Source organism: Nannospalax galili, unplaced genomic scaffold, assembly GCF_000622305.1.
Source record: "Nannospalax galili isolate Female #2095 unplaced genomic scaffold, S.galili_v1.0 scaffold312, whole genome shotgun sequence".
NCBI classification, from domain to species: Eukaryota; Metazoa; Chordata; class Mammalia; order Rodentia; family Spalacidae; genus Nannospalax; species Nannospalax galili.
In genome coordinates, this window is record NW_008335967.1 from 4,869,809 (window position 1) to 4,880,416 (window position 10,608).

The window sequence follows — 10,608 nt, forward strand, 5'->3', positions numbered from 1 at the left end:
CTTCCTGAATGGTTCCTGAGTCCCTTTGGGTACGTCTTGCAGGGTGAGTGACCTCCGGTATGGGGAATAGTCATCCAGCTGCTACCAGCCCTTGCACTGCTGCACTGGTTTCTCTCCTCAGGAGTAGGCAAATTAGGGTAACAGAAAAGGATGTAACTAAGGTTTTAGATGAAGTACTATCTCTTGCCCCCTGGTTTACAGATTTTTGTTGCTGGGATCCTGAACAATGGGGTTGCATTTTGTTCTTGGCCCAGAGTAGTCAGGGAGGGATGCCCACAGTCTGGGCTATTCTACCCTGTTGTGACAGCCATTCTGGCCTCCCTTCAGGGGGTTTCCCCCAAAGCCCCTGAACAGGACAATCCACTATTTAAGGAGATAGATGAGCAAATACAACAACAGGATGCTGGGGATGGCCTGTCCCAGGCATTTCCAGTTAAAACAAAACTAACAGATTCTTGTTCTGATAAAACTATGACTGTTAATGATGCTAAGTGGTGGCTACCCTGTGCCATCTTGTATTAGCTTTGATGGAAAACAGGACGTTAGGGCAACCTCTGCTCTGCCATTACAGGGCAGTGGCTACCCTCCACCATCTTGTATTAGCTTTGATGGAAAACAGAAAGTTAGGGTAGCCTCTGCTCCATCATTACAGGGCAGTGGCTACCCTCCGCCATCTTGTATTAGCTTTGATGGAAAACAGGAAGTTAGGGCAGCCTCTGCTCTGCCATTACAGGGCAATGGCTACTTTCCACCATCTTGCACTAGCTTTAAGGAATTTCCCCTCCAGTCCATCTACCCCTCCCTTCTGGAGGAGGAATGGAAGCCCCTCCCACCTAGGCCCCTGTTCTATGATACAATGGGAGATTTTCTACAGTTCTTCCCAGTTACTGTCAATCAGGGACAACAGAACCCCAAAGTCTGGAATCCATATTCTCACAATACCATACCCTAAGGAAGCTGCATAAGGCAGCAATTGAGGATGGCATTCACTCCCCCTGGTTTGGTCAGTTATTAGATACAATCAGTCATTTGGCCAATACCCCCTATGATTGGCAGAATATCGCCTATGCCTGCTTACAGGGAGGCAATTTCCTTTTATGGAAAGCTGCTTACGAAGATGAATGTGAACAACAGGCAGAGTGCAATAGCTAAGGAAGCTGCATAAGGCAGCAATTGAGGATGGCATTCACTCCCCCTGGTTTGGTAAGTTATTAGATACAATCAGTCATTTGGCCAATACCCCCTATGATTGGCAGAATATCGCCTATGCCTGCTTACAGGGAGGCAATTTCCTTTTATGGAAAGCTGCTTACGAAGATGAATGTGAACAACAGGCAGAGTGCAATAGAAATACCAACATCCAAAACGGAATTGATGCTCTAGTAGGACGTGGCAATTTTGAGACCCCCCCAAGCTCAGGCACAGGGACCTCCCCACTACTTTGAACAAGTACGGCTTTGCGCACTTTGTGCTTTTCGAAGTATGCCAACTCGCGGTGATACCAAATTAACCAAATTAATACAAAAACCAGGCAAGTCTTTCTCTGATTTTGTTGAGAGATGCCAACAAAGTATAAATAGAAAGATCATTCATCAGAAAGCTGCCAATGCCTTGCTCAAGGATCTTGTGTGTGAAGGCTGCTCTACAGAGTGTCACCTTGCCATAGGACCCATTAGACACAAGGATGTCTCTGAATGGATTCTGGCCTGCCGAGATGTGGGGACCGCTTGGGCCCATGCCGTGGCCCTTGCTGGGGTACTGGCTGCTCATAAGCCTCAGGCTGAGCTGGAAAAAGGCAAATGTTGGGCCTGCAGGGGACAGGGCCATTGGTTATGTACCTGTCCTAATAAGATTATGAAAGAGGCCAAAAGGAGCCAGGTTCCCCCTTCAAAATGCCTGAGATGCCCCAAAAGCTTTCATTGGGCAAGAGAATGTAGGTCTAAGGTGAATGCAGATGGTAAACCCATACAAAAGGTACCTTTAAATGGGCAATGGGGCACCTCTCAGCCCCACTCCAAAGAGATGAAGTAAGGGAATACACCCCCTACATCCAATGGATGATACCAGGAAGAAGCCTTGTCTCATTGGCATCATAAGCCTGGACCCCCTATACAAGGTGTTGGGGGCTTACAAAATACTTTACAGTCCAATGTCCTGTGGTCTGGACTGACCCAAATGGCAATACAGGAGCTATTAAACCGCTCCTAGCTGCAGGGCTTCCCCATAACCTGTGGGGGAGAGATATCCTCTGCAACATGGAGGTTGTTCTAACTACCAATGACAAAGCCTTTTATGATGACCACATTGTAGACCATCGGTTAGTTAATCCCCCCCACCCTCACCCCCAATTCTAATGGCCACTGCTCCTCTGCCCAAGCCACCTCCCATCAAACTAACATGGGACACTAAAGCTCCCATATGGGTGGAGCAGTGGCCTCTTCCTTCACATAAATTAGCTCATTTGATCTCCTTGGTCCAGGAACAGTTATCCTTGGGTCACATTGAGCCCTCACTTAGTCCTCATAATTCTCCCATTTTTGTTATACAAAAGAGATCAGGAAAGTGGAGACTTTTACATGATTTAAGGGCTATTAATGAGCATATGAAGCTGTTAGGGAACCCAAATCGTTGGTTCTTCCCCTTCCACTTCACATGCTCCAGTCATTGTTCCTTGACAACCCTGGCTTCCAAACTCTTCTACTAGTCTATCAGGGGAAATATGACAATCATTATCCTAAACATAAACTCCTTCAAGGAATAAGACAGCTTCCCCTGTCCCTATTTCCCCAGGCATTCCCAACGCGTAACCCTCTTCCTAAAGCTCCTTAATCTTTACTGATTCTAGTAAATGCAAATTTGGTTATGTAATTTACCAGGAAGGACAACTCTCCTCACATAAGGTTTTCCCTTTCCAGGGATCTGTATAGCTTGGAGAGCTCTTAGCCATGTTACAGGTATTTCAGGATCTCCCTACAACTCCCTGTAATATTTTTTCTGACAGTGCTTATGTAGTTCAGACTCTACAACATCTGGCCTTTGCAGCTTCCTGGCCCCGCCTTGATTTGTTACTCTCTTCATTACAACTATTACTTGAGCAGCGCTCTGCCCCTTGGTATATTCAACACTTGTGGTCTCATACCAGTCTCCTGGGGCTTCTGGCAGAGGGCAATGCTGCCATTGACAAGCTGGTCCTGAGTACCACCCTAGACTCCACCCTAATTCAACAAGCTAGAGACTTACACACCCACTTCCACCTTTCTCCCCAAGCTCCTCCCTACCTTGCCGATTCAGAGCTGTAAACATTTGGTCCATGCATGCTCCTCTTGTGCCCCTCTTTTACCTCTGGGACCATTACAACCCTCTGGAACTCTCCCTAGGGGCCTTGGCCCCAACAAGATATGGCAAATGGACGTCACTCATTTTTCTCCTTTTGGCAAGCTCAAGTATATCCATCTTATTATTGACATTCCAGTGTCCATTTTGCGTTGGCCTGCTCTGGTGAGATGGCTTCTCATGCCATAAGGACTGTCAAATATGCCATGGTCCTTATGGGAATTCCTTGGCAAATAAAAACAGATAATAGTCCCATTTTGCATTGGCCTACTCTGGTGAGACAGCTTCTCATGCCATAAGGTCTGTCAAATATGCCATGGTCCTTATGGGAATTTCTTGGCAAATTAAATCAGATAATGGTCCTTGTTATGTTTCTGCTATCTTCAGCCATTTTTGCTCTGACTGGAATATTAGGCATATAACTGGTATCCCTTATAATCCTCAGGGTCAAGGGATTGTTGAACGTTCCCACCAAACACTCATTAAACAAATACAGAAAATAGGGGAAGACAATGATAAAGGACCCTCCTATAAGGACTCCAATTTTGTTATATAACGAGCTCTATTTGTATTAAACTTTCTAAAGTTTGACTCCAATGGCCTCCCACCAGCAATAAAGCATTGGGGGGATCCCAGCCTGGAATATCAGACTTGCCTGCTATGGAAAACCTCCCTCCACAACCGCTGACCCCAGAGATGGTAGCCCTGACCCTGGAGGAAGTGACACACCTCTCAACCACCAAGAGACCAACCCAATGTCACAGACAACAAAAGCCACCAACCTGGGGAGACCTTGAACATTTCACTCCACAAATAGAGACATCAGCTCAGCTAAGCCCTCAATTTGGAGGAAAACCTTTGTCTATGTTCCTTATTATTTATGTTATCAGTATTGTTAACTCTCAAGCACTAGCAACTCTTGTTAACCCTCACCAACCCATCAACATTACTTGATGTATTATTAATGTAGCCAATGAAAAGGAGATAAATTCCACATGAAAATCTACACCCCCTGGCCAATGGTTCCCTGAACTACAGATGTACCACACTTCTGTCTGCCTTGATTGTTCCCCTTGCTTTATTAAACCGTCTCCTGATTTTTGGACACTGTATTGTTAATTTTGTTAAGGCTAGTTCAGTTATCTGTTGAGCCACCTCCAGATCTTGCCAGGCATGTCTCTGCAAACAAGGTCCTACTGTTCCTTGCCATTACCAACCTATAATTGGCCTCTGATGAGTTTCAACAAATTTTTGACCCCTGTGGAGGCCTTTAAACAAGCTAATACTGGATGTACTGCCTCTTCCTCTGCCAAACCACACAAGGGACCCACCCTTCGAGGGCTGGTAGTTAATGATGGGTAAGATCCTGAGAGATGGGACAACCTAAGACAGGCACAGTCCATTATGTTGGGTGACCATTGAGGTGGGGACAACAATGTCGAGGCAAAGAATCTCGACTCCCACTGGTCGGCATGGAGTTGGCACAACCTGTTCTTAAGGAAGCTCACCATCTAGAGGGAGGGGGCTCTTGACACAATCACCCCCTGAGCCATTGTACTTTGCCTTGATGTATCTGGACTGATATCAATATGCTATGTATTCTAAACTATACCTCACCTTTAATAAAAAAAAAGGGGGAGATGTGGGAGACAGGCTTGAGCCTACGGTGAAAGTCTTATTGACAGCCATACAGCAGGCTTGAGGCAATGGCTCGACTGCTGGAGCCACAAGGAATGCCTGTGACATTTTGCTCCCATTGGCAGATCATGAGACTGATGCCTAGAGCTCGCCACTCCCTAATCACCACCCTTGGATACCTCACCTTTAAACTACTTGCTGTACTGTGCACCACCCTTGGATACCTCACCTTTAAACTACTTACTGTACTGTGCACCACCCTTGGATACCTCACCTTTAAACTACTTGCTGTGCTGTGATTGGACCACTACCCCTATATAAGCTTGTGCCTTCCTGCAATAAACCAGATCTGTGTCACTGAACCTGGTCTCCTGTGTCTGAATGTGGCTCTGCTGACACAGTCTCCTCCCCAGCCCTGGGGTCCAGACCGGACGACTGATCGGAGGAACTAAGAGAGCAGGAGAGTGGCCATAGCCGGAGGAGAATGGCCACAGAAGATGACCACACCATGGGAGTACCTTAGGTGACTAGTGACCACAAGTGTCAGCAGGAAGTTATCAGAGGCTTGAAAATGGGATCTCATAAAGTTTTAGGGCCCCTCTCAACAAATTAGCACTCCAAGGTGTGGGTGCCCTGAAGAGAGCTTGGGTGTCAGTGTGGTTAGATGATGGAGTCAAATGGAACAGAGTCATAGTGGCAAGTCTCTTCTGGAGCTCTCAGAGGCCCAGGGCTGTAGAGCGAGTTGGAACCTGACTTTCACAACTTTGTCACAAATACAAACTGATCTTTTTTCTCACTGTGACTAAGACAATGGCTGTAAAATCCAAGTGTACTTGTAGTCACACATTTTAGATTCAATTTTATTTTTTGACGTTGTCTCATGATATTAGGTTGGCCTCAGATTTTCCATATAGTGGAGGATGACTCTGAATTTCTGATCTTCCTACCTCTACCTCCTAAGTACCAGGATTATAGGTGTGTGCCCCCAAACTGGGATTATGCTGTGCTAGAGACTGAACCCAGGGTTTCATGCATGCTAGGTATCCTAGTTTGCTTCTCCATTGCTGTGAAAAACACTCTGACCAATACCAACTTGAAGAGGAAAGGGTTTATTTAGTTTACATCTCCAGGTCACAGTTCATCAGGGAGCCCAAGGTAGGAACTCAGGGCAGGAACCTGAAGGCAGGAGCTGGAGCACAGGCCATGGAGGAATGCTGCTTACTGACTTGCTCCCTAGCCCTGGCTCAGCCTGCTTTCTTACATAACACAGGCCCACCTGCCCAGGGGTGGCACCACCCACAGTGAGCTGGGATCTCCCACATCACTCAACAATCAAGAAGGTGCCCCATGGACATGGCCACAGGCCAGTCCAATGGAAGCAGTTCCAATCCCCAATTGAGGCTCCCTCAACTCAGGTGTGTCAAGTTGACACCAAAGCTATCTGGCACACTAGGCAAGCACTTTATCAACTGAGCTACATCCTCAGTCCATAACCTTAAAGTTTGAAAATCTTTTTTTCCAGTGGCATATAATCAACTCTCCTCCTGGGTCCTACTGGGAAAGCACCTCTAGGTATGGAAAGAGGGAGGAGAAAAGAATCTTGTGGGCTAGACTCCCAGCCTAAAATGGCCCTCAATTTCCTGCCCAGAGATTCAGACTCACAGGGAGCAGGCTCCCTGCCCAGCACCCGGTAGCCACAGGCCTCCTGCTCTCCCGCTCTCTCAGTAGTCTACATCTTTTTCATTTTTGGACTCTTCACTGCAGTGTTCCTTTATAGGGGCAGCAAAAACTAAATTTTTGAAAGGGACAATAGGATTCCAGCCACAGACCTGGGGAAACTGAGATACTTACAGAGATCTCTCCCAGATCTGGTAGGATATAGGATCAGAACCCATATTTTAAATAAAGAGTTGTGGTTTTCTATCTACTGGCACCTGGAAATCGGTGTTTGCCGCAGTGGCTCTCAGAACCTTCCCTGTCATGGGGAGTTTCCAAGTCTGGCTGCCAGTGTCTGATTCCTAGGTCTGGATCCCAAACATTTCTAACAAGCTCCTGGGTGGTGCTGCAGCTGGTCTGGGAGCTGCATTTGGAGAACCACTGGTTTAGAACAATTAAAATAATTTAGTTTCTTGTCAATCAGGCATAACCCACTTATACTTGTGGGGAAGTCCTCAGAATCAGTGCTGGAAGCACCAGTGGTGGCAGGTTTGTTTCTTGTCTGGAAGGGGAAAGACTGGAACTGCAGTGCAGGGCCACTAACCCCCAGGCACCAGGGCAATCTACAGGGCCCCCTGGGAACACATGTGGACAGATGTGTTCCTGTCCATTCTCAAGTTCTGTGGGGTGGCTCTATGACTTCAGGAAGGTCAGTTTGGTTTCAAGCCTCCTCTAGGGAAAAGAAACAAAGGATTGGACAAATCTAGAGCTTCCAATAGGTTACAGAACTATTCTGGAACAGCAGTGCTAAAGTAGGTACACTCCCCTACAGCATGGGTAGCCAGCGATGGGTTCTGTCTTTGAAATGACCGCTGGGCATATGCACATGGCGACAGGTCACCAAGCCCATAGCTGATATGTCAGGGGTCTCAGCCGCAGTGCTCCCTTTCTGCCACTTAGGAAGAACTTGAGACTGAGGCTCTGATAACAGCGGTAGGTTCTCAGAGGAACCCTTCCTGCCCCTGCCCTTTCCTTCACCTGCAGTTCCCAAATTCACCACTAGAGGTCTCAATAAGACAACAGTTTTCTTAGATCTCCAACGACCAGGAAGGATGGACTTGGAACAAGCCTTAAAAACAAAACAACAAAACAAAACAAAAACCAAAAAGAAAAAACCCTGAAATCAACCAACCAAACAAACAAAAAACAAAGCAAATCAAAACAAAACAAAAAATCCCCACGTCTTCCTAATCCCCAGCTGGCTGATTCATTCAGGGAGATCTTTGGCAAAGGGAGAAATCGATCGAGGGAGGAGCTCACATCCACCTGTCTGCTCGGCATCACTGGGGATGATTGACTGGCCTTTTGTGATTCCTGAAGGTACCACTTAACCTTTTCAGTGTTATACCTGTCTACTGGGGGCTGGAAACACCAGGGCAGCCATGATAGGTAAGAATGGGCTGTAGATTCATTCTCAGTTCCTAACAGCTGCTGCCTCAACGTAACAGGTTGGATTGTCATTTCTCAATCTCAAGTGAAGTGCCATCAAATGCAGCTTTAAGAGTCCCTCCACACTTCTCTGCCAGACATGATACCCCTGAGCAGCCTCTTATCCAAAATTCCACAGCTGAAAGTCTATCCCGGCAATACTTACTGAGGCCACAATTCTTTGCTGTGTTATAGTTGCCCAGTACCATTTGAATTAAAAAAGTACACACAAAATTATCACCTCTGTGGCCTACACCCTGTTCTGTTCCTCCAACTCAACTTGAATCACTGTCAGATCTGGGAAATGTTGTTGCAGAGTAGGTCTGCTATTTTGGAAAAAATTGTATTCAACATCAAAAACAAAACCCCCAAATCTCAAGTTGGTGAAATTATTAAATTCAGTGACAATTCTTTGCCTCCTAAAAAAATTTATCATAAAGATGCTACAAAAATTCTATGGGTTGACCTTGCATATTTGGTCAACATTTGCATTTCCATAACTGTACAAACAAAGAGATGTAGCTTAGAACGGAGTCGGACACTGATGTGTGTGCTTCTATTCTTGCCACAGAGTTGTCTGGCTTCAGTAACTTACTTAGCAGCACACTGGGAAAGAAAGACTGCAACTTTCACCTACTGGAGGTTTTGTAAGTTCCAGAGCTCCAACCAGTGAGCAGTGTCTTGGGAAGGAGAGGATACCAAATGAAGAGACTTGCACATTTTCTGCAATTTTCACATATTTATGAAATCAGATCATCTGAAGTCTGCCATGTCTATGTGAGTTTGCTAGGTCCATGTAAAGGGGGCAGGGCACCCATTTCTCATTTGCACTTTTTCCTTCTTTGCTCATGTTCTTTTTCAGTTAGTAACAGAAACACCTAGGGCTCTTGTTCCTTCAGGCTGTCCCTACGTGTTACAGCCTGACCTTAACTTTTCCTATAACTTACAGTGGAAAATGCAGGAGGAAACTGCATAAGAAACAACCCACGGTTAATGAGCTCTCTTGATGCCATGCACTTCTCACAGTGAGCTGTTCTGAACTTACAAATGAGAAGTCAATGGGCTAGAGAGCCACACTAACTTTCTTTAGCTTGCCTTTGTCTTCGGTGACAGAGCCAGGAATAGGACCTGGGTCCTTTCTTGGCCTGCAGACTCATTTACTTTCATTTTTTACTTTTTTTCCTGGATATGAATTCACTTTCACTTTTACAAAGTTCTCCTGGATCTGTGTGTGAGGTTACAATCCAGAGAGAAAGGAGCTGGGATACTGCACCAATAAGATGCTTTGATGAAAAGAGGAGGATCCAGGCTCCACTCCATCTGGGACAAACTGTTTTCTCTTTTGTGGTCTCAGTTATCTTCTATAAGCTAAGGGGTTTGGAGGGAAAGTTCCATCTCTAATAACTTTTGGTTTCCTGCATGTCTACGTAGTGGGTTGGGGTCTTAACACTGTAGAGGCTTGAGCAGTGCTTGATCACATGTCCTGAGAGCACCTTTGATTATAAATTCTTATAACTTCAGAAGATACAATTAAATACCTTCAATTCACACTTAAAAGTTCAATGGAATTGAGAACACAAAGTAGTTTCTACCTCCAAATTGCAGCTAGGTGTGTGCGTGTGTGTGTGTGTGTGTGTGTGTGTGTGTGTACACACTTGTGTAGTAGAGAAAAGGCAGTAAGATAGGATTGTATAATTTGTGGTGCCGGGGATTGAATCTAGGAAGTCATACATGCTAGGTAAGCATTTTGCCACTGTAGCCTCAGGATTATATTTTACATGTTCCAAGTATACTCTTTTTGGGCACAAATATCTCCCACCAATTTATTTATTCTAGAAATTTAATTTTCCCACTCAAATTCAATATTTTCCATTCAAAATGGAAATATAGTTTGTGTAGAATCAAGAGATATCAAAATGAATTGTGTGTGTGTGTGTGTGTGTGTGTGTGTGTGTGTGTGTGTGCACGTACAAGGAAAGCCTGTTATAGCACAGTCCTGGCTTAAAGCCCATTATCTTTTCTCTTTTATAATATGTTTTATTCCTCACATATGTGTTTTTATCATCATATACATATGTACAAAGAGAAAGTAAATAAATGAGAAAATTGTCACCTCTTTCCATGGCTCACTTAGCCCTGTAACCTGGGACCATAGATGCCTATGGAGAATGACAGAGAAATAGTCCATTTAAGACCCTTGGCCCCAGAGAACATGGAACAGCCCAGTCCTTGGTGGAGGTCCTGGCCTGCATGGAGAAGCCCTGGTGGCTCCACACCTTGGAGTGGTGTGTTGCAGTTAGAGATTGGACACGTGCCTCGCATCCCAAAAGCTGACAATCCGCAGCTCATTGTCTGAGAACAATAACCCAATGCATCCCCCTCGACTCCCAGCTCCTCTGGCACATGCCAAGCTGACAGTCATGTGTGCCCTGGTTCTTAGTGCTGGGCATTGTGTGTGTGTGTGTGTGTGTGTGTGTGTGTGTGTGTGTGTGT

At 45.6% G+C, this 10,608-nt stretch overlaps 1 protein-coding gene across 2 annotated transcripts in view; it reads right to left on the reverse strand.

Moving 5' to 3' along the window:
- The window catches only part of Lhfpl3 (LHFPL tetraspan subfamily member 3), a 641,410-nt gene that overhangs the window by 69,667 nt on the left and 561,135 nt on the right, over window positions 1–10,608 (reverse strand). The gene's annotated exons all lie outside the window — the stretch shown is intronic.